Here is a 22,683-nt window from a genome sequence, read left to right on the forward strand (position 1 = left end):
CTGGGATTGGGCTGCCCAGACCCCAGGAGGGCAGAACCCTGTCTGTGAGGTGGCAGCAGCTGTAGCTGCAGTGCAAGCCTCAGAGAGCTGGTGTGGCAGTACTGGGGGTCCATGGTGGAGCCCCCAGGATGCATGGAATTGGCTCCCCAATACCGGATTTGGAATGGGGGGACAACTCCATGATCTTAGACATGTTACATGGCCATATTCAGAGTTACCATTGTGAAGCTACATATAGGTATTGACCTATATATAGTGCATGCGTGTAATGACGTCCCCACACTCACAAAGTCAGGGGAAAAGGCCCTGAACTATGTGGGGGCACCTTTGCTAGTGCAAGGGTGCCCTCACACTTATAGCACCTAACCTTCAGCAAGTGAAGGTTAGACATATAGGTGACTTATAAGTTACTTAAGTGCAGTGAAAATGGCTGTAAAATAGTGTGTGCACAATTTCACGCAGGCTGCATGGCAGTCCTGTGTAAGGGTTTGTCTGAGCTCCCTATAGGTGGCAAAAGAAATGCTGCAGCCCATATGGATCTCCTGCGACCCCAATGCCCTGGGTGCCTAGCTACCATATACTAGGGACTTATAAGAGGGATCCAGTGTGCCAATTGAAATTGGTGAATGAAGTCATGGCCTACAGTGACAAATTTAAAAGGAGAGAGAGCATAAGCACTGAGGTTCTGAATAGCAGAGCCTCAGTGACACAGGTAGGCACTACACAGGCATACACGTAAGGCCACAAACTATGAGCACTGGGGTCCTAGCTAGCAGGATCCCAGTGAGACAGGCAAAACAGACTGACATATAGGCTTTTATCTGTGAGCACTGGGGTCCTGGCTAGCAGGATCCCAGTGACACAGTAAAAACACACTGACATACACTCACAAACAGGCCAAAAGTGGGGGTAACCATGCTAGAAAGAGGCTACTTTCTCACAGAGGCTATACCCCCCCCCCCCCAAGCTTGTAACACCTACTTCCAAAGGGAGAGGGTGGAACACCCCTCTCCCAAAGTAAATTCTTTGTTCTGCCTTCCTGGGCTTGAGCTACTCAATCAACAGGAAGGCTGAAACATGTCTGTGAGGGGGCAGCAACTGGGGCTGCTTGGAACACCTCAGAAGGCTTTATTGGCAATACTGGGAGTCCTCTAAGGAGCCCCCAGAGTGCATGTAATCACACAACCAATACTTCCAAAAGCAGTGGGGTATGATTCCAACATGTTTGATACCAAACATGCCTATGTTCGGAGTTACCATTATAAAGATGGACATAGATAGTGACCTATGTCCAGTACACGTGTAAAATGGCATCCCTGCACTCACAAAGTCTGGGAAAATGGTCCTGGAGGTCATGACGGCACCTCTGCTAGTGCAGGGGTGCCCTCACACACAGGTACTCTGCGCCCTGCCCTCAGGGCTGGAGGGCCTGCTCTGGGGTGACCTATAAGTGACCTGGTGCAGTGAAAACTGCAGTGAAAGGGGTTATGCCATTTTGGGTGAAATACTGGGTTATTTAGAGGAGAGAGAGCATAATCACTGAGGTCTTGGTTAGCAGGATCCCAGTGATCACAGTCAAACACACTGACATCAGGCAGAAAATGGGGGTAACCATGCCAAAAAGAGGGTACATTTCTACAACAGCACACAGAAACAACCTGGGAAGCAGAGGCAAAAAGTTAGGGGAGACCATGCCAAGGATGCCAAGTCTAACAACATTTAAAAAATGTCACCAGTTATTTGAAACCCTGAACGAAAGTCCTTACCACCAAAACACAATCAGATACTAACCCCAGCAGAAAAACAGCCATACCCAAACAACTTCTCAGACCTAGAGCAACAATCACAACAAAACAGATTCACATAACAGCCACACTCTATCTGACTTATCATACAGCTATATTAATATCTTTAAATCCCAAATACAGCTCTCTGAACTACTAAAGGAAAAACTACAACAAACATCATTACAACTTCAGCAAGAAAAAAAACATTAGCTCCCTTGCACCCTTACATTCTCAAAGATAAGTACACCAAGAAAACTTCTAGCTTAAGGAGATGAAACAGATAATCAAAAATGTTCCTTTTCCAATGTATTACTCTTACAGACCTCATTATAGACTGGATTGTTCCCAGGCCGGCTCCTGGTGCAGAACATCTTCTCGCTGAGGTTCACACGCACCACTGACTTCAGGTTATTTCCCTGAAGTTGTCGCCCTTGAATAATTCTAACACGAACCTGAAACAAAAAAATAACTTTTGATTGCACCAAGGATACATGGTCTACAGAAGGCTCTGTGACTGCAAAAACAACACAACGGGTCCTTTGGTTTGATTAGCACAAGGTTTCACCTGTGATTGCACACAGGGAATAAGTGCTCCTTCACTCTCACCTGCAAAAGGATTTTCAAGGTAAGAGAACCTTTTGCAGGTAAGACTGAAATTAGAGACAATGGCCCTCATAATGAACATGGTGGTGATGACTGCCAGGTCGGCGGTGGCGGTCATTACTGCAAACCGCATGATGGTTCAGACTGCCATATTCTGAACATAGTAGTGAACTGGCTGCAAAGCAGCCAGTTCACTACTACCCACCGCCAGGCCAGAATGGACCATCGGGCCGACGGTAAGCACTTTCAACCCGGAGGTGGAGGCCGGACCGGCAGTGGGATAATGATCCCATTTCCACCAGGGATTTCCTGGTAGGATACCCCACCAGGTAATCCCTGGTGGAAAGCATACGGGTTACAGGACTTCTCATTCCAGTCACCTGTATGTGACATGCCAGGCCCCCCCTTGCCACTACCCCCACCCACCCCGCCAAACCCCTAGAACCGCCCCAAGCCCCGAACCCTGAAAACCGACCCCTCATCCCTTCACCCTCCAATCTCCCTGTAGGTCTCACAAACCCCCCCTCACCATCCCCCAACCACCCACCCCCCCTCCATGGGGGTCCCCCTCCAACCCCAACACCCCACATCACCCATATTCCTACATGCACACACGCATTCATACACACAGACACACATCCCCCCTTCACAAAGACACACGCCCATAGTGTACGGGGCACCCCCATACACTCATACACTCAACACACACACACCCCTCCCCCTCCTTCCCTTCTGGACAGCACTTACCTGTTCTGTGGTGCTGCTCCGGGAGGGAACGGGCTCCTTGGATGCTGCTCCGCTGGCATCGCCGCGCCTCCATACACCACCACGCCTATGACTGTATCATTATAGGCGTGGCCATGCCTGGACTGCGTGGCAGTGAGGGTGGAGCAGCATCCACCCCCGCCACCGACCACCAGCATGGCGCATGGCGGGCCTCACTGCCATCAATGGCGGTGAGGCTCCATGCACCAGAATATGGAGGGATGCTTGCCGCTGCCACTGGCAGTCTTCCGTCAACCATCAGGATGGTCGGCGGCGAACTTGCCCGCCATGTTCATAATGAGGGCCAATGTACTGGATTCCGCTTCATGCTTTAAGATTGAATAGAGTGAGGCATGTGCAGGTGTGCTTCAGAAGGCAATAGTGTGCTTCTACAGGCATTAAGGTGCACAGATAGATGAATGAGTGGGGTGTATGGGACGATGTTCATGTGACCCTAGCTAGTAATTGGTTACTGCCTCAAACCGACAACACATTAAGACCATAAGGGTGTGCCTTGACCTACAGACCATGGAAAACGATGCAGACATCTTAGGGACATGGTGATTATGGTGAACACTGTGGGACATTCTGAGAAGGACGGGAGACCCACCCATGCAAGAGGTTGGAAGACTTTGATGGAATGTAGCATAATTCCAAAAAGAGCTTATGCAGCTATGGTGGTGATAGACATAAGCTCCAGGTATTTTAGACTTCTTTGGGACATTTTATCCTGGAATTTGGTTATGGAAAGTTGGGTTAGAGTCCTGTTAAAGAGGAAACACTGTCTGAGATATTTGTCATTTGCTTTGTGTGCTGAAAAGCGTCTATAAACTACAGCATATTTAGTTCATGTGCAACTGAATAATATACTTTTACGAGAAGGTTTTGGGCAAAAGTCGGCTTCATCTTGCGATGCCACTATTATAACAAACACATTATTTGCTGAGAGGAACTCTTGAGTTACACTGTTTTGGCAGACTGTTGCTGTATACACAGTATGATGTTCACTGCTTAGTTTCAACTTCTGAAATTTGAAGCTTTACAAGCATTCAGGACTGGTCTTGAGGGTCTGTAGCAGAACTATGGAATGGAGTGTGATCATTGGTGTTGTTTATAAGTGGAGTGAGTGGTGAGGAAGTACTGTGTCACCTGGGCAAAATCAGAACAATTGGGATGGGGTGTTTGGTCCTCCTATGTATGGTGAATGAGCAGATGAGAGATAGGACTAATCACTGCTCAACCTTTGTTACTGTGTGTGAACTTTAAAGCTGCAACAACTGCTATCATGTGTGGCAATCTTGTGTGTGTGAGAGAAGCATGCAATACTGCTGCCCGTTTTGTTTGTAGGAGGACCTTGTTTTGCTGCTGCCTGTTCATGTGAAAGATGTGCACCATAGTTGCCTGCTGTGAAAACAATGAGCACTCTTGTTGCCTGTATAGTTAGTCTTCTATGATGAGCATTGGCCCTCTTTAGGACATGACTGCAAGTTTGCTGGTTTTTGTTGCAATCTCCGTTTCCTACCAGTACCCCATGATCAAAAATTGGTAATTACAAATTTTGTCCCCAGAACAGGGAAACATCACATGAACCAAGGAATACAGGCTCCTTCTCCATGTGACATACCCCACTTTTGCTGATAATTTCCACCTTCTCAGAGAAACAAGAGTAACAGGATTAAAAAGCCAACTGTGATTTGCAAGGCACTTGTAATCTGGTCCCATAAGGGGGAAAAACATTCTCAGCTTTGCCAGTGATACTGCATGACTGTCCTTGCGACTGCATATGCAAGGGTAAACAGCATGAGAGACTGATTCAAGCATGTAAAATATGAAAGATCCAATGCTGGAGAAGTATTCATTCTACTGCACTATAGCCATGCTGTAGTTGATCTCAGGTCTGAATTGTGCTGAATACCTAGGCAAAGATAACAGAGTGCTAAAGTTATTGGCTGCTGCACAGGTACCTGAAAATCTTGATGTTTGTCCGCCAGATCCTTCCTTGTCCTTCCTACTTTGCCACTGTGGTGTCTTGGGAACTGCCCTGGAGAGCAAGAATAAATGAGTTTAGTGAGAAATTGCCAAATCATCCGAGCATGATAATCCTGCTTTACAATGTGCACTCACCAGACCACACCTCTTATGCAAGTCTTCTACCAGACCATAGCTACAAAGCAGACAAATGCCCAATCACTTAATCATCCATCTTCTACCACATCATGCCTACTTCCCAGGCAGTGCCCGCTTTTATGACCATGTCACTTTGTTAAACCAAGACTGTGTAAAAAGAACAATCTTCATAACAGGTTCCTTTTAACAGACACTGCCCTTTTACTAGAGTATCACTCCTCTACAAGATGAAGCACAATCAGCTAGAGAATAAACTCAATGGTGCACTACAGTGTCCAGTACAACATGCTCCTATACTAGCCCACTAGCCTATAAGACAATGCCTCTAATGTAGGTCTCACACCACACACTCAATAACATACCCCAGATTGCAAATCAAATCTTCTAAACATGCCCCTAAATAAGAACGCACATGTTGTACTACAGGACAGTTCCTCTTAAGGACCATGTCTTCATTACAGTGTTCCTCCTAGAGGTATTTTCCATCTAATGTCTGCATGCATCATACCACTATGCAGCTGCAGACCTATCCTCCTCCTGAACAGTTCCCAATCAAATTATTTCATTAATAGTCTTAACAGACTAAACTGCTCCAACAAACTTTATTCCTTTGATTACGGGTTAGAATAGTCTCCTTAAGTCATAAATCCATTTTCCCTGGTCAGCCACTATTACTAATTTATCAATGTGATTTAAGAATCTAAGAATTCAAAAAGGTGACATGGGTTTGTTTAACACACTACCTAGGACCATCTTTTATTCTACTCATGGTCCAGGCTCCTAGCTTTGAAGTTCAAAAGGGTAGAGCCTGCCTATCTTACTCTCAGAAAGGCATGACCAGAGCTAGCTCATTCGATACTCAATGTCAGGAGTCCATATAGAACTTAAGTAACACTGATCTTAATGGTGTTGATGCAAGAATACTAAGTGAATGGGATGTGAGCTTGACCATGCTAAGAGATATTTTTCCTTGAGTTCACGGGGGAAGGGGGTGGGGAGAGGTATACAAATTCAGATCCCCAGCATATATATGGGTTCAAACTCAGTGCCCTGGAGTTAAATCAGTGGATGTGAGAAGCTGGCCTGGTTTGTAGTGGGTACCAGAGGTAATTACACCGTATACCATGTCCAGTGATCCACTTTACTGAAATGTAGGCAGTGTCTAGCAGCTTAGGCTGTCTAGGGGTAGCTGCAGCAGAACAGCCCAGGCTGAACTAGGAGACATGCAAAGTTCTTGCAATACCACTATAGTCACACAGTACTGATACACAAGAAAGACAATACTCTGTGTTACCACAAATAAAGGTACTTTATCTGGACCTGGTATAAGGTGTAAGTACCTTATATACCCACTACAAACCAGACCAGCCTCCTACAGCCACCCTGAAAAGAAATGGGGACGTGGATCTGATCAGGATTGATTGAGCACATTCAATGGCGTCAAAGACGTCTCTGGTAGGAACTCTCCCCCTGATATTCTAGTAAGAGTCCACTTTTCAGGGACAGGAATGTGATCATGGACAAAATACATCAATGAGGAATAATCTCCTACAATGAAGTACAACTACAGATCGTTCAAGACCCATCACCATTGACTAGTGAAGCACAAGCACCTCAAAGCCAGACAGACCATCTAATGAACAAACTTACCAAATGTAGATGGTTTTACCATTTTAAGCTGATCTTCCAATGGGAGGGCAAGCAACATACCTTTTGCTCACTAGAGGACGACCAATTTGACCCTGGGACTAGAACATAAGAAAAACACTGGAGAGATGGCGGAGTCTCTAGTCAATAAAATAGGAGCCGGCTGAACTAGGTAGAGATCATAACGAGGAAAGAGAAAGTAACACAGCATCTCGGCAAGGTCAGGAGGGATTCCAACACAAAACAAAAAGTCTTATGGCAGTCAAAAGACTAAGGGCCTCATTATGAACACGGCGGGATTTCCCGCCGCGTTCAGGCTGGCGGTCTAAACACAGACCACCAGCCCGTTGAGGACCCTGCCGGCCGCATAATCAATATTCCGCTGAGCCGGCGGGAGGAAACAGTGATTCCACCAGCCGGCCCAGCAGATTGCTGGGCCTGGACATTTCCGACGCTCCACATGGGTCCGTCATCAATGTAGCAGTGTGGCGGGTCCAGCAGCATCCGTCACGCATATCACTGCCTGTAATTCCGGCAGTACCATGCATGAAGGGGCTGTGCACGGGGGTGCTTGTACTGCTCATGCCAAGTGCCCCCACTTCACTAGCCTTTACCTGGTGGGGGAAACAGACAGGGAAAAGCTGGTGGACACAGGTTTGCTGCCCTGTCAGATAAGGAACTCTGCCATAGTCGGGCTGCCTGAAGGCGGTAGCCTGGCGGTGGCAGAGTTCCGCCTTTGGCAGTCCCGCCATGAACATAATATGGCGGCACGGAGCACCATGCCGATGGTGGTAATTACCGCCACCGCCGGCATGGCGGTCCGGACTGCCTATGTTCATAATGACCGCCTTAATCTTAGTTGCCTTATTTTGCATTTATGTAAAGGGAAGAGGGAAGTAAAATAGGGCTAATATCCTTTCATCTGTAGCCCTCATCAAAGAACGGGCAGCAAATTACCAAGATGGTGATTATGTGATCTATTGCTGTAGCTTAGGGGTAGCTTTGGTGGGACAGAAAGTGTGGGAGAGATATACCCAGTTTACAGTGGCCTTCCTGTCACTCCATTCTCATATTAGAAGCGTAGGAGGAAACCATGGGTCTGAACCCACCTGATATGCTGAAATTCGGGCATGACAATGACATTGATTGTCACAACGTACATCATAGTGGTTTGAATAGATCAGTTATCCAGCTACATGTTTTGTGGAACGTGTCTGCCTTTATGGCAGACATATGCTTTCTCCAAGTGATGCATCTCCTACAAAATGACCAAGGCAAGTTGTGTATGTCTCAGTACCAAGGAAGGTAGAAGAGGTCAGGGATTGGTGCCAGCGAGACTGGCATAAAGAATGCAGCTCTCTAGCGACCCTGGATAATCATAAATAATCCTGACACTACACTCAAACAGAACCAAGATGTGTGATCCCTCCCGGAATGTGTGCGGGGGGAGAGTTGCACAGCCAACTTGGAGCTTGGTTTTAGACCATTCGGTGCTAGTGGGAAGGGGATGCAGCTCATTCCCTATAGTGGCAGGTGGAGCTCGACAGAGCCACAGTAGAGCTGATTCAGGCCTGTCTAGCAACTGGGAGTGATATGCCTGGCCGGTCTGCTCCATACTGAGTGGGAGCGCTGTAAGCGTGGTCACTGTGTCCTCAAGATGGAGGGGTGGAGGCCAGGTGGGAGTGAAGTGAAGCACCAAACAGTAAGACCTGACTTGCAAGATGGCAGTGCCTGCAGCAATAAAAAACTGAAGAACGCAGGCTGGCTTCTGGAGGATTGGGCCTCTGCACTTACTTGCTGGCTCAGCTGCCTCTGAACAAGAGACTGGCAGGCCATGTTGTCTTGGCCATGTGATCTAGAAGTTGAGTAGGAGCAGCTTCAGTGCAGCTGAGGGAATTGCAATGAAATCAGACCAGCGTCTCAGTCCGCAGTGGCCAAACCACCAAAAAGAAAGCTCTACAAAGACCACTGCAGCATGGGACTATTCGAAGGGCAGCAGTGGGACAACCTCAGTGACCAACCTGGACAAGAGGAAGACTGTGTTTAGGGGCCCCAAGAGGGTGGGGAGGCCCAAGGATTACTGTTGGCAGAGCCCAGTGGAGGAGACGAGAGGGGGCATTCGGGCCCCAATTAGTTAACTGAGCTGCACATCAGGGGAGTGTTCTGCACTTGAGGGCACTGGAGGGAACCACCAGAAACAAATTACTGTTGATGGGACCCCTGTGTAGGCACCCAGATTCACTCCTTAACTCCTAACCTAGACCCTAAGAGGAGAGGAGAGGCTGTAAGGGAGCACAGAGTGGAACCTGAAGGTACAGCCAAGCAGGGGGTAAGTTTGTCAAAGAAAGGGGGGGCTCTGGTGAGCCTCTGTAAGCCCCCTGTGGATATCGCTCTCGCTCCCCAGGGACTTAGTGCACCAACGGGCTGCTAAGTGTAGCTAAGCTAACCCTAGGAGGGTCCCCAAATCACCTGTCAGGTCGCAACAATACCTGGCTTCCACCTCCCTAGCTCTTTCTGTTCACACCTCTATGGTTGGAGACAGCCCCACATGAGCCCAAGAATAAAGGGAACAAAGAGACAGCATTTGGGTGGAGGCTTGACTCCGAGCCACACACAGAGGGCCTCATTCACACAGAGCAAGGAGAATGGGCTGTCACATCGAGCTACACAGTCCTAACATAAATCAACAGGACAAATATGCCATCCTCGAGGTGAACACCCTGGAGGTTCCAGATGGAAGTAGGATGGAAATGGTAGAGAGGACGTGAAAAAAATACCATTCCTTGCTAAAATTAAGCAGAGACCAGGAATCAAGGATCAAGCTTGACAAAAAGGTAGACTCCATCTCAATGTAGGTAATTTGATGAGGACCTTTTTTAACAAATGTCCGAATTAATAAACAGTCAAAATATTGACCAAAGAGAACTCTGAGGTCATCAAGGTATATGCCGCAGTGCTGCACCTTTGTGAGAAGGCTAACGCTGCGGACGCAGAAGGCAGAGCTACTAGTAAAATAATTTGCAATGTTATGGTCTTAGAGGGGTTGAAGGGTCCATGTATGGAAGAATGGATCAACAAAACCTGGAATATCATGCGCCTGTCATCCTTCTTATAGACAGAGAGTGTGCATCGGCTCCACAGCCTCCTCCAGGGGCACCTCCACGGGCAATTATTGCAGGTCTGTTGAATTTTAGGGACACAGATGCAATCCTACAGGCAACGATCACACAGCAAGGCGCCATCATATGGTAAAACAAGAGCGCATCAGTGTTGCTGGAGTTCACCTAAATGGTATTTCAATGCCATGACGAAAAAGCTTAGACAGATTACTGTTCCCAGTGCATCTAAGAGTTGTCGCTGAAAGGAAATCCTGGATCTTTGTGAGCCGCGATGAATCATGGCACTGGATATAGGGATGGGGACAAGGACTTCTTTAGAGGAGGAGTTGGACCAGGGATCCACAAAAGGCAAAGAAGTGTCCTTACAGGAAAAAGGGAAAGATGAGGGAGAAGATGTGGACGCAGGTAGCGGATGACTCACCAGCCTCGGGGCCAGCACAGTGGGTGCCACAAACATATTGAATCAATGACTGAAAGATAACAGAGGTCACTACAGCATGACATGGAATAACAGAACTGCATTGGCATTGGCATGTGCATGCTTAACTTCATGAAAAAAGTGGGGTTGGGAGGGTGAGGTCCACACCCGGTAACAACCAGACACAAGGTGTCGCGTAAAAAGTCAGATTTCTTTAAAGACTCTTCAGGGCAGGAATAGGACGACAGACATTTTATGCAATGGATGGGTGGATGGTTTTGGGTTCATTACCAGAAAAAGTAGGACGGGGAAGCAGTGGTGGTGAGGACAGTTGTTACTAATCATGGTTCTGACGATTGTGGATAGACAGATAGGTGCATCATTCTGTGTGAAAGATGACAGGCAGATCACATCTTAGCCACACCATTCATGGGGTGATTTAAGAGCAATAATCTTAATATATTCACCTGGAATGTTAACAGGCAACACAAGATTGCACACTAAATTCACAAAGGGGATGCTGCAACACTGCCAGGGCGTTTGGACTCATACAGTTAGATAGATATGGAGGGCAGCACATAGAGAAGGCAGGTTCTTTTTCTGCTCAGGTATGCACACCATGCACAGCTCAAACACATTTTCACCCTTGAGAGGGATTTGGGTATGTTCTAACACACAGACAAGCCATTAAAGGCTCTATCTGATTATTTCCCAATATTCGCAACGCTCAACTCACAGAGATCAGGCTGGAGGTTCATTGCATGGGAGCTTTGCAACCATGACATGTTTATACATTAGACATCATAATCTAACATTAAAACTAATGAAAGCTTGGTGGACTCCAAACCAGCACTAGGGGAAGCCTTCAAAGCTGTATTCAGGGAACAGACTGTCTCCATGACAACGACCCTTACGAGTTAGAACCCAAAAATTTACGCCAAAGAGATGGAAACATAGGTGTTCCATGAGGAAAGGGCGAGGGGGGCCTCCTCCTCCCTAGATAAAAAAAACTGCAAGCAAAACAAGTCCACTGTGGAGAAACAGGCTTAGAAAATAAACGTGTAAACAAAAGCATCTATATAAAGTAGAAAGTAAGGCCAGCAAGGTCCTTGCATGGTTGGACAATCATAACAACGAGCAACGAGGTGGGTCCAATGGGTACCTAACACCACGGGAGAGATGTTGATGAGTGACAGGGTGATAACTGAAACATCTGCTTCCTACTGGAGGGAGCTGTTTTACTCTTGAATATCCATTACAGATGCAGACAAGGCGAGTGTCATTGAAGACCTGCAGGTTCCCGTGCTTAATCATGCTCAGAGGGAGAGGCTGGATGGAAAAGAGATTTGGGTCATGCTGTCCCAAATGAGGAGTGGTGCGGCGCCCTGGCCAAAAAGAGATCTGGGATGTCCCGCCCCAATTGCGGAGTGGTATGGCCCCAGTGCCAATAGTTTCCTTGCAGAGCTCTTAAGAAGCATCTTGGGAAAACTTCTGCATAATATGGACGGCATGTATGCAGGTGTCGGGAAGGTGAGGCGACAGCCACTAGACTTACGCCCGGCTACAGTGACAGTGGTCAGGAAAGCAGACAATTCACAAAGGACTTTTTCATAAAGGCCTTTTTCACTTTTGAATCTTGAAATCAAAATGCTGGCTAAAATTCTTGAAACAAGGCGCTACTAATGCATCAATATGTTGGCTCAGTCGACTAATGCACCCACCCAGAGATCTGTTGAAAAAAAAAATATATTTATTCTTTTTTACTGGTATAATGGCAATAACAAACAGAGGCGCCAAACAGACGAGGCCAGAACGATGTAAAGATGCGTCTAAAAAGGTACATGCAAGTGGTCTTTGTGGTCTTGTGCTACCGATAGCATAATTAATTTAAATAATAACGGGGGTCGGGTAGGAACAACAAGGAAGGAGGAAGGGGTAGGAGGATCCCTGTTCTAGCGGCAATGTGTGGGGAGCCCAGTTTGCACGCTAAGTCGAATGTTATGAACCTTGTTTCTTTACAGGAGCGGTGAAGGAGGTCCTTTCATTCTCATCCTCTCCATGGGTGTAGGGATTTGTACTGCCTACCTTCTCCGGCCCAAGAATTGGATTTCCACAGTGTTCTATGGGAAGGATCTCTATAACTTGGGGTCAGTCAAAGAACCATAATGCTTGGAGCCGCTGAAGTGGTATGCAACAGATTTCCAGCCCAGACATGTAATCTATTAGTGGTTGCCATATATTAGTGAAGTTTCTGTTTGAGTATGTTAGGGTGCGGGTAATCTGGAGGGGTGTATCTTTATTTTTCTAGAATAGTGCAATCATTTGTTTGGTCGCCCTATCATATGGCAAATTAATGCCCTGTCTTAGTTGGTTATTTCCTTCATATCGGATGGTAGAATGCCTAGGATGGCAGTGAGAGAGGGTGCTAAGGCAGAGATATATTTGAAACCTCATGGCCTCAGGTCTGAATCCTGGCAGGCCCTCTCAGTCTTTCATTATTCCTAGACTAATAAAATGAGTAGCATTGAGTTGGGTAACAATAAGGATTATGTTACTTACCCTGTAGCATCTGATCGTGGCATGTAGTGGTGTAGATTCACATGCTCTGATACTCCTGCCATCGAGGGCTGGGTCTGGAAAGGTGCAAGTTGTTTTTCTTCAAAGAAGTCTTTCAAGTAACGAGATCGGGTAATATTGCGCTTGGGCGTGGACCCTTGGTTAGACTGTTTTACCTCAGGTGGGTAAGAAAGGAGTGGAAGGAATGTGTAGGAAAAGACACAGCCATGCAAATTGTTAATACATATGTGCAAATATATACTAGCATAATATAACTGTAACAACCACAGGCATCCAAGGAGGAGGAAGGGTGCATGAGAATCTACAGCACTACATGCCATGAACAGATGCTTACAGGGTAAGTAACATAGGGCCAGATGTATCATCACAGCCCTTTGCGAGTCGGAAATAGCGATTTTTAAGAAATCACTATTTCCAACTCGCAAAGTGCCATGTATCACATTTGCGATTCGGTAATAGCGATTTCTTAAAAATCGTAAATGCTATTACCGAATCGCAAATTGCGATACCGGCCCCATTCGCAGCTATGGGCCTGTTGGCCCATAGCTGCGGATTGTTTGCATTTCCAAAAATGCGATTTCTGAACCAGAAATTGCAATTTTGGAAATGCAAAAGCCCAGGGTGCTGGGGGCCAAGGCCCCCTCTGCTGCACCCCAAAAATGTCTTGTGGGACATGTAAGGTGCACACATGCCAAAAGGGCATGTGTGCTTTACATGTTCAATTTAAAAATGCATTTTAAAATTTTGCACCAGGTTACCACCTGGTTTCTTTTCGTGGTATTTTGCATGTGCAAAATGCCATTCTGCGAAAAATCGCAATTTGCGATTTTTTGCAGCATCTCCTTGTGAGTTGGATTTTGCGAATCGCAAATTGCGACTCGCAAAACCAGGTCGCAACGCAAGAAATCACCATTTTTGTGATTTCTTATTTGTGGTCTACGAATGCCTTTCATGCATCGCAGACCACTTTTTTGCACTCGCAAACGGCCGAATTTAGCGATTTGCACCGTTTGCGAGTGCAAAGAAATTTCATACATCTGGCCTATAATCCATTCGTTGGCATGTGTGGCTGTAGATACACATACTCTGCACAAACGGTAAAGTAGTCTTTCCAAAGAAGCAGTGGCTACCCTTTGGGAGTTGCAGTTGACCTCAAAATTGTATGAAGAACTGCTTGACCTACACTGGCTTGTTGGCGTGTTAAAACATCCACACAATAGTTTTTGTGAAGGTGTGTGGTGTAGACTATGTAGCTGCCTTACAAATGTCAGCTGTAGGAATGTTTCCAAGGAAGGCCACAGTAGCTCCCTTTTTTCGTATAGAGTGTGCTCTGGGAGAAACAGGTAAAGGTTTTTTGGCCTTAATGTAGCAAGTGTGTAAACATTTGACTGTCATTTGGGATATATCTGATTTGGATATTGGGTTGTATTTCTGAGGTGCAGAAAAGCCTACAAAAAGTTTTTTGGTTTTCTTAAAGTCTTTAGGTCAGTCTGTGCAGAACCCAAGAGCCCTTTTAACTTCTAATGTGTGAAGGGCTATTTCTGCAACTGAATCTACAGGAAGAAAACTGGGAGCTAAATAGACTGAGATGAAATTGTGAAACTACTTTAGGTAGAAACTTAGGATTAATGCAAAGAATGACTTCGTCTCTATGAATATGGAAGAAAGGTTCTTCTAAGGTTAGTGCCTGGAGCTCGCTATTTGTAGGAGGCTGGCCTGATTTGTAGTGGGTACCTTGGGTACTTACACCTTATACCAGGTCCAGTTATCCCTTATTAGTGAAGTAGTAGGGTTCTAGCAGCTTAGGCTGATAGAGGTAGCTATAGCAGAGCAGCTTAGGCTGAATTAGGAGACATGCAAAGCTCCTGCAATACCACTTATAGTTACACAGTACTTATACACAAGTAAAGACAATACTCAATGTTACCAAACATAAAGGTATTTATTTGGGTGACACAGTACCAAAAATATCTGAGAGACAATAATCCTTCTGGAGGTAAGTATTACAAACAATATATACACTAGACACCAAAATTAGATAAGAAAATAGTCATAGAACAATGCAAACAATAGGAAATGCTATAGAATGCAAGGGGAGAAAATAGGTCTAAGGGCAACACAAACCATATACTAAGAAAGTGGAATGCGAATCACAAATTCCCCCCCTAGACAAATGAAGTGTGTGCAGGATAGCTGGGAGAGTAAGAATTCAGTAAAGGTAAGTAAATTACCTCACCCCAGAGCCCGGAAAAGCAGGAGTAAAGTGCTGCAAGTTTCCTTAGAACACACTACACCTCGTAATAGGGATTTTGCAGCAACCAATCAAGTCTGCGAACAACTGCTGGATTCCTGGACCTGAAGACTTGCAAAGGAAGGGGACCAAGTCCAGAAGTCGAAAGAAGTTCCAGGAAGGACAGGATCCCCTGCCAACCCAGAAGAGGGTGCAAAAGAAGAGTCCCCAGTTTGTCGAAGACTGCAGGAATGATCCCTAGGAAGATGCCAGCGGGTTCCTGCATGATGCAAAGGATGTCCCACGATGTGAAGATTGTTGCAGATGTAATTTTGTGTTGGAAGTCACCAACAAGCCTCGGTTACGACAAAAGTGCGTTTTGCGTCAAAATGGCGCTGGATGGACGAAGGAGGGACATAGGGGCATCAACTCTGTGTGAGGAGGAAGAGGGGTCTCTCAGCACTTTAGAGAGCCCTCAGGATGCCAACTAGCACCCCCGGGAGTCCCAGGACATGGGGACAAAGGAGGTGTAAGACGCGGTTGACGCAGCACAACAAAGATCCCACGCAGTCGGAGAACAATTCAGCCAGTTGAGCGTTGCAGGATGGAGTGCTGGGGACCTGGGCAAGGCTGTGCACAAAGGAATTTTGCAAATAGTGCACAGAGGCCTCAGGAGATTAAGAAGACGCAGTATAGAGAGTACCGTCGCTCTCTGGGAAGGCAAGGTCTTACCTCCTCCAAATTGCGTCAGCAGGACCTCAGGACAGTCTATGTCGAAGATGTCCTCCCTCTGTGTCGTTAGGAGTCCAGGGTATCGGTCGTTGTTTTGGAAGGTGCCTGCTGGAGCAGGGGAGTGACTCTGTCACTCCACAGGAGATTTCTTTGGTCCTTCTGGTGCAGGATGAAGACAGGGAGTCCCCAGAGCATGCACACCGTGGAAACTGTTGCAGTTTCTGACTTGGAGCTGAGGTTGCAGAAGAAAAGTATCCCTTGTGGATACTTTGTTGCTGTTACAGAGGTTCCTGGAGCAGGCTGCGGTTGATCCGAGGTCAGAGGATGATGAAGTAGTTGCAGAGGATTCCTGAAGGAAACTTGCAAGCAGAATCTGAAGAGAACCCACAGGAGAGACCCTAAATAGCTCTCAGAGGGGGATTGGCTACCTTATCAGGTATGGACCTATCCGGAGGGGTCTCTGACGTCACCTGCTGGCACTGGCCACTCAGAGCACTCCAGAGTGCCCCCACACCTTTTAAAGCAAGATGGCTGAAGTCTGGGACACACTGGAGGAGCTCTGTGCACCACCCCTAGGGTGGTGATAGACAGGGGAGTGGTCACTCCCCTTTCCTTTGTCCAGTTTCACACCAGAGCAGGGGACAAGGGGTCCCTGAATCAGTGTAGATTGGCTTATGCAAGGAGGGCATCATCTGTTCCCTTCAAAGCATTTTCAGAGGCTGGGAGAGCCTTTTCCAAAGGGAGAAGGTGTAACACCCTGCTCTCAGAGGAAATGCTTTGTTCTGCCTTCCTGGGACTGGGCTGCCCAGACCCCAGGAGGGCAGAACCCTGTCTGTGAGGTGGCAGCAGCTGTAGCTGCAGTGCAAGCCTCAGAGAGCTGGTTTGGCAGTACTGGGGGTCTATAGTCGAGCCCCCAGGATGCATGGAAGTGGCTCCCCAATACCAGATTTGGAATGGGGGGACAATTCCATGATCTTAGACATCTTACATGGCCATATTCGGAGTTACCATTGTGAAGCTACATATAGGTATTGACCTTCCTGTGGTGCATGCGTGTAAAGGCATCCCGCACTCACAAAGTCCGGAGAAATGGCCCTGAACTATGTGAGGGCACTTTTGCTAGAGCAAGGGTGCCATCACACTTAGTAACTTTGCACCTAACCTTCAGCAAGTGAAGGTTAGACATATAGGTGACTTATAAGTTACTTAAGTGCAGTGAAAGTGGCTGCGAAATAACGTGTGCCTTATTTAACGCAGGCTGCAATGGCAGGCCTGTGCAAGGGTTTATCTGAGCTCCCTATGGGTGGCAAAAGAAATTATGTAGACCATATTGATCTCCTGGAACCCCAATGCCCTGGGTACCTAGGTACCATTTACTAGGGACTTATAAGGGGGGTCCAGTGTGCCAATTGAAATTGGTAAATGAAGTCACTAGCCTACAGTGGCAAATTTAAAAGCAGAGAGAGTATAAGCTCTGAGGTTTGGATTAGCAGAGTCTCATTGACACAGTCAAACACTATACAGACACATACATTAGGCCATAAACTATGAGCACTGGGGTCCTGACCAGCAGGACCCCAGTGAGACAGGCAAAACATACTGACATACAGGTAAAAATGGGGGTAACATGCCAAGGAAGATGGTACTTTCCTACACCACCCCCCTCCCCCAAACGAGGGAGAATAAGGCTCACCTTGCCCAGAGGAGTCTTCATTGTCTAAGTGGAAATATCTGGAGAGTCCATCTGCATTGGAGTGGGTACTCACAGGTCTATGTTCCACTGAATAGTTTATCCCCTGTAGGGAAATCTACCACCTCAACAATTTAGGGTTTTCACCTTTCAATTGTTTAAACCATAATAGAGGTTTGTGGTCTGTCTGAACAATGAAGTGAGTCTCAAACAAGTAGAGTCTGAGCTTCTTCAGTGCCCAGACCACAGCAAAAGCCTCCCTCCATATGGCAGACCAATGACTTTCTCTATGGGTCAACCTCTGACTAATGACAGCAACAGGTTGATCCTGGACCTCTGAGTTTAGTTGTGATAGTACAGCCCCTACCCCTAATTCAGAAGCATCTGTTTAAACAATTAATTTTTGATAGTAGTTTGGGCTCTTTAAGACAGGAGCAGAGCACATTGCCTGCTTAAGCTCCTCAAAAGCTTTCTGACAGCTAGCTGTCCACAATACCCTTTGAGGCATTTTCTTACTGGTGAGGTCATTACGAGGTGCTGCAATGAAGCCATAGTTCTTAATGAACCTCATGTAATACCAAGTGAGACCTAAGAAGGCTCTCACCTGGGTCTGAGTTGTACGGGAAGCCCAGTCCATAATGGTCTGAATCTTCCCTTGAAGTGGCGCAATCTGTTCTCCACCTACCAGGTGGCCCAGATGGATAAGTTACTTACCTGTAAATCCTAGTTCTCTTCCAGGGGTATCCTCATCAAAGTCATAAACATTGAATATTCCCGCCCTTGTGCGGGGACCCCGGAGCATATATAAAATATATACACATTATACATGTGTAACAAACAGTCATGCAGGCTATCATGTTAAAAACAGGCTAAAATGCTTTATTTCTATGAAGTTTTTTTTTTTTTTTTTTTAAATACTACAATAGAGCATAAATAAGTACCCAAGCTCCTAAAACTAGGCTTGGGGAAGTAAGCAGTAGCAAACTCTAGTGAAAAAATAGAGAAAACTGCATTGAAAAACAATGAAGCATTCTTAGCCAATAGGCTGCATGCAGGTTAACACAGGAGAACCATAAAAACTTTGGCACTGTGCCTTTAAGACCCTGAGCACCTCCAGTATCCCACCATGCCTCAGGGGTGAAGGAAAGGTGACAGTTGGTTCACAGTTAGGTCAGTTCTTTTTACGGTGACAATTTGTATAATTGAATCAAAATACTGTCTGTCCTGCACTTCCAGTAGACGTGTGTCCGGGGAGGAGGGTGGGTTGTTTATGACTTTGATGAGGATACCCCTGGAAGAGAACTAGGATTTACAGGTAAGTAACTTATCCTTCTCTTCCAGGGGATCCTCATCAATAGTCATAAACATTGAATAGATTAGCAAGCCCATCCCTAAACCCAGCGGACTGTCCGATAGAAGTGCAGGAATAGACATGACTTACGCAAATAAATTCCTTAGAGAGGCCTGCCCCACTTGGGCATCCGCTCTTGCATCTGAGTCTAAACAATAATGTCTTGTAAAAGTATGTACAGACTTCCATGTAGCAGCCTTACAAATCTCAGATATAGGAACATTGTTCAGGAGAGCAGCTGTAGCCGCTTTTCCCCTTGTGGAATGCGCTCTAGGCCGGGCTAGCAATTGTTTATTAGCTAGCTGGTAAGTATTAACAATACAAGAGACTATCCATCTTGATATTGTTCGCTTAGATGCTGCTTCTCCTGTCCTTAAATGACCATAGTTCACAAACAAGCGGTTAGAATTTCTAATCGATTTTGTCTTGTCCAGATAAAATTTCAGCACTCTTTTCAAGTCTAATGAGTGCAATGCTTTCTCAGCCGGAGTTTCCGGATTGGGAAAGAACGTCGGTAAAGTTATGGTCTGATTAATATGGAATTCTGACACCACCTTCGGAAGGAAAGATGGGTGAGTTTGCAGAACTACTCTATTGTCATGAAAAACCGTGTACGGTTCTTTTGCAGACAAGGCCTGGATCTCACTGACCCTCCTCGCTGAAGTAATGGCCACCAGAAAAGCCGTTTTCCACGTAAGGTGTTGTAAGGAAGCCTTATGGATAGGCTCGAAAGGAGGGCCCATAAGTTTTGCTAGGACTATGTTCAATTCCCACGGAGGAGAAGGCCTCCGAATTGGCGGAAAAACTTTCTTCAAACCTTCTAAGAAATCCTTGACTACAGGTTTCGTAAAGAAGGATTCCTGAGAAGGTGACTTGCGATAGGCAGTAATAGCAGACAAATGTACCTTAATAGATGATACCTGCAGACCGGAATTCGCTAGGTGAAGCAAATAGGACAGTATGACGTCCTCCTGCGCCCGTATGGGATTATGGCCTTGCTGACAGCACCATATGTAGAATCTCTTCCACTTAAAAGCGTAGGAACGCCGCGTGGAAGGCCGTTTGGACTCTTTCAAAATGTTCATGCACTCCTGCGAGAGTCCTAGGTGCCCATACTGCAGGAATTCAGGAGCCATGCTGTTAAGCTCAGAGAGGGTAGGTTGGGATGCAGAATCCTGCCCTCCATTCTGCTCAGAAGATCCGGTCTGCACGGCAACCTCCTGTGAGGTTTTTCCGACAGGTTGAGGAGATCCGTGTACCAGAATTGCCGAGGCCATTGTGGCGCTATAAGAATCATTCTGGTCCTGGATCCGTAAAGTTTGCTGATCACTGCCGGAATGAGGGGAATCGGAGGAAAAGCGTAAAGAAATGTCCCTGACCAGTCGATCAACAGGGCATTCCCTCGAGATCCTGGACGGTAGAACCTGGATGCGAAGTCTGGGCATTTCCTGTTTACATCGTCTGCGAAGAGGTCCAGTTGAGGCCGACCCCATTGCGCGAAGATGTATTCTGCGACTTCGTCGTGCAGGACCCAATCGTGAACGTCCTCCAGGTGTCTGCTTAGAAAGTCTGCTTCTACGTTCTGCTGACCTGGCAGGTGAACTGCTGTGATTGACATTCCTCTGGCCAGGAGCCAATGCCATATCGCTTGGGACTCTCGTGAAAGGGGTAGGGATCTCGTTCCCCCTTGTTTGTTCAAGTAATACATCGTGGTTGTATTGTCCGTCTGTATCAATAGAGTTTTCCCCTGAATTAGCGGTGTGAAAGACTTGAGAGCCAGATGGACCGCTCTGAGTTCTAGCAGATTGATGTGGTACTGCTTCTCCTTGTCTGACCACAGACCCTGCGCTTGAAAAGGACCCAGATGAGCCCCCCATCCCTGAAGAGACGCATCCGTTACCAGAGTGTCGGATGGAAGTACCTGGTGAAACGGAGCGCCCACTGACAGGTGAGGTCTGTGCATCCACCATCTCAATGACTGCAGTGCTACCTCCGGTAGCTGCATTGTGTCTTCCCAGCGACCTGTTCTTTGGCTCCAATTGGCCTCCAATGCCTCTTGGAGGGGTCTCATGTGGAGTCTGGCATTTGGGACAATAAAGATGCACGATGCCATGGAGCCCAGTAGTGATGTCACTTGACGTGCCGTAGGTGCGCTGGCTCTCAACAGGTCCTGGCACTTCATGTTTATTGAGGACAGTCGTTCCTCCGAAGGATACACTTTTTGTAGTTTTGTGTTTATGATAGCTCCTAGGTAGTGAAGACTCTGCGTTGGAGTCAAGGTTGACTTCTGGTAATTGACCTGAAGACCTAGAGCTTCGCAAACTCCTAGTACAATGTCCCGATGGCTTCTCGCCTGCTCCGGAGAAGAAGCCTTTAGTAGCCAGTCGTCTAGGTATGGATATATGTATATCCTTTGTCTTCGTAGATGCGCTGCCACCACTGCCATACATTTCGAGAAAACTCTTGGAGCAGATTTCAGGCCAAAGGGTAGAACCCTGAACTGGTAATGCTGTAACGCTACTCGAAAGCGCAGGAATTTTCGATGCTTTGGAGCTATTGGGATGTGGAAATACGCATCCTGCAGGTCGATGGAGCACATCCAGTCTCCCTGATGCAGTTGAGGGAAAATTTGATGAAGCGCTAGCATTCTGAACTTCTGTTTTCTTATGTATTTGTTCAGCAGTCTTAGATCCAGGATTGGCCTGAAAACTCCCTGTTGACCCTTCTTTGTTACTAGAAAGTAACGGGAGTAGACCCCCTTTCCTCTGTGGGCAGGTGGAACCCTTTCTATGGCATTCTTTCTTAGGAGGGCGAGAGCCTCCTTGCGTAGCAAGGTGAGATGAGCCGGATTGTGTTTGGTTGGTGGCAAGTGTGGTGGAGGCTGCTTGAAAAGAAGAGAATAGCCATGTTCGACAATATTGAGCACCCATTTGTCTCTTGTGATAGAGTGCCACTCGTGAAGATGAGCAATAATACTTCCCCCCACCGGAGTGGTGTACAGTGTCGAGGGAAGCGAGACTTCATTGTTTAGTGGGTGCTTTTGGAGTGGACTGTTGAGGTCTGCTTGACCCTCGCTCCCTTGTGTTTCTTCGCTGAAAACAGAGGGCGCCCCTGTCGTTGCTGAGACCTTTGCGACCAATGAGGGGTTTGAACCCTCTGTTGGAAAGGGCGTCTATCGTACGGTCTGTACCTCCGCCTGAAATCTTTCCTTCTTTCGAGGCCTACCGCCTTCATGGTATCCACCTCGGTCTTCATGCGGGCCATCTCTTCGTCTGCATGGGCACCGAATAGAGAATTCCCGGCAAATGGGAGATTCAGGATACGTTGTTGTGCCTCCTGTTTCAAGCCAGTGAGCCTCAGCCAGGAAGATCTCCTCGCACAGATACCATGTGCGTACCCATGAGCCGCCAAATCCGCCCCATCCGCTGCCGCGCTGATAACTTGGTTAGATACCAGGCATCCTTCCTGTAGAATCTCTTGGAAATCTTGCCTGTCTTCTCTGGGCAGTTTTTCCGTAAATCTATTGAGGGAATCCCACAGAGAACGATCGTACCTGCCCAGGAGCGCAGACGCACTAGAGACCTTCATTGCTGAAGCCGCTGTCCCGCACATCTTTCTTCCCAGAGAGTCTAAATGC

The sequence above is a fragment of the Pleurodeles waltl genome, chromosome 11, assembly GCF_031143425.1.
Source record: "Pleurodeles waltl isolate 20211129_DDA chromosome 11, aPleWal1.hap1.20221129, whole genome shotgun sequence".
In the NCBI taxonomy this organism is placed as follows: domain Eukaryota; kingdom Metazoa; phylum Chordata; class Amphibia; order Caudata; family Salamandridae; genus Pleurodeles; species Pleurodeles waltl.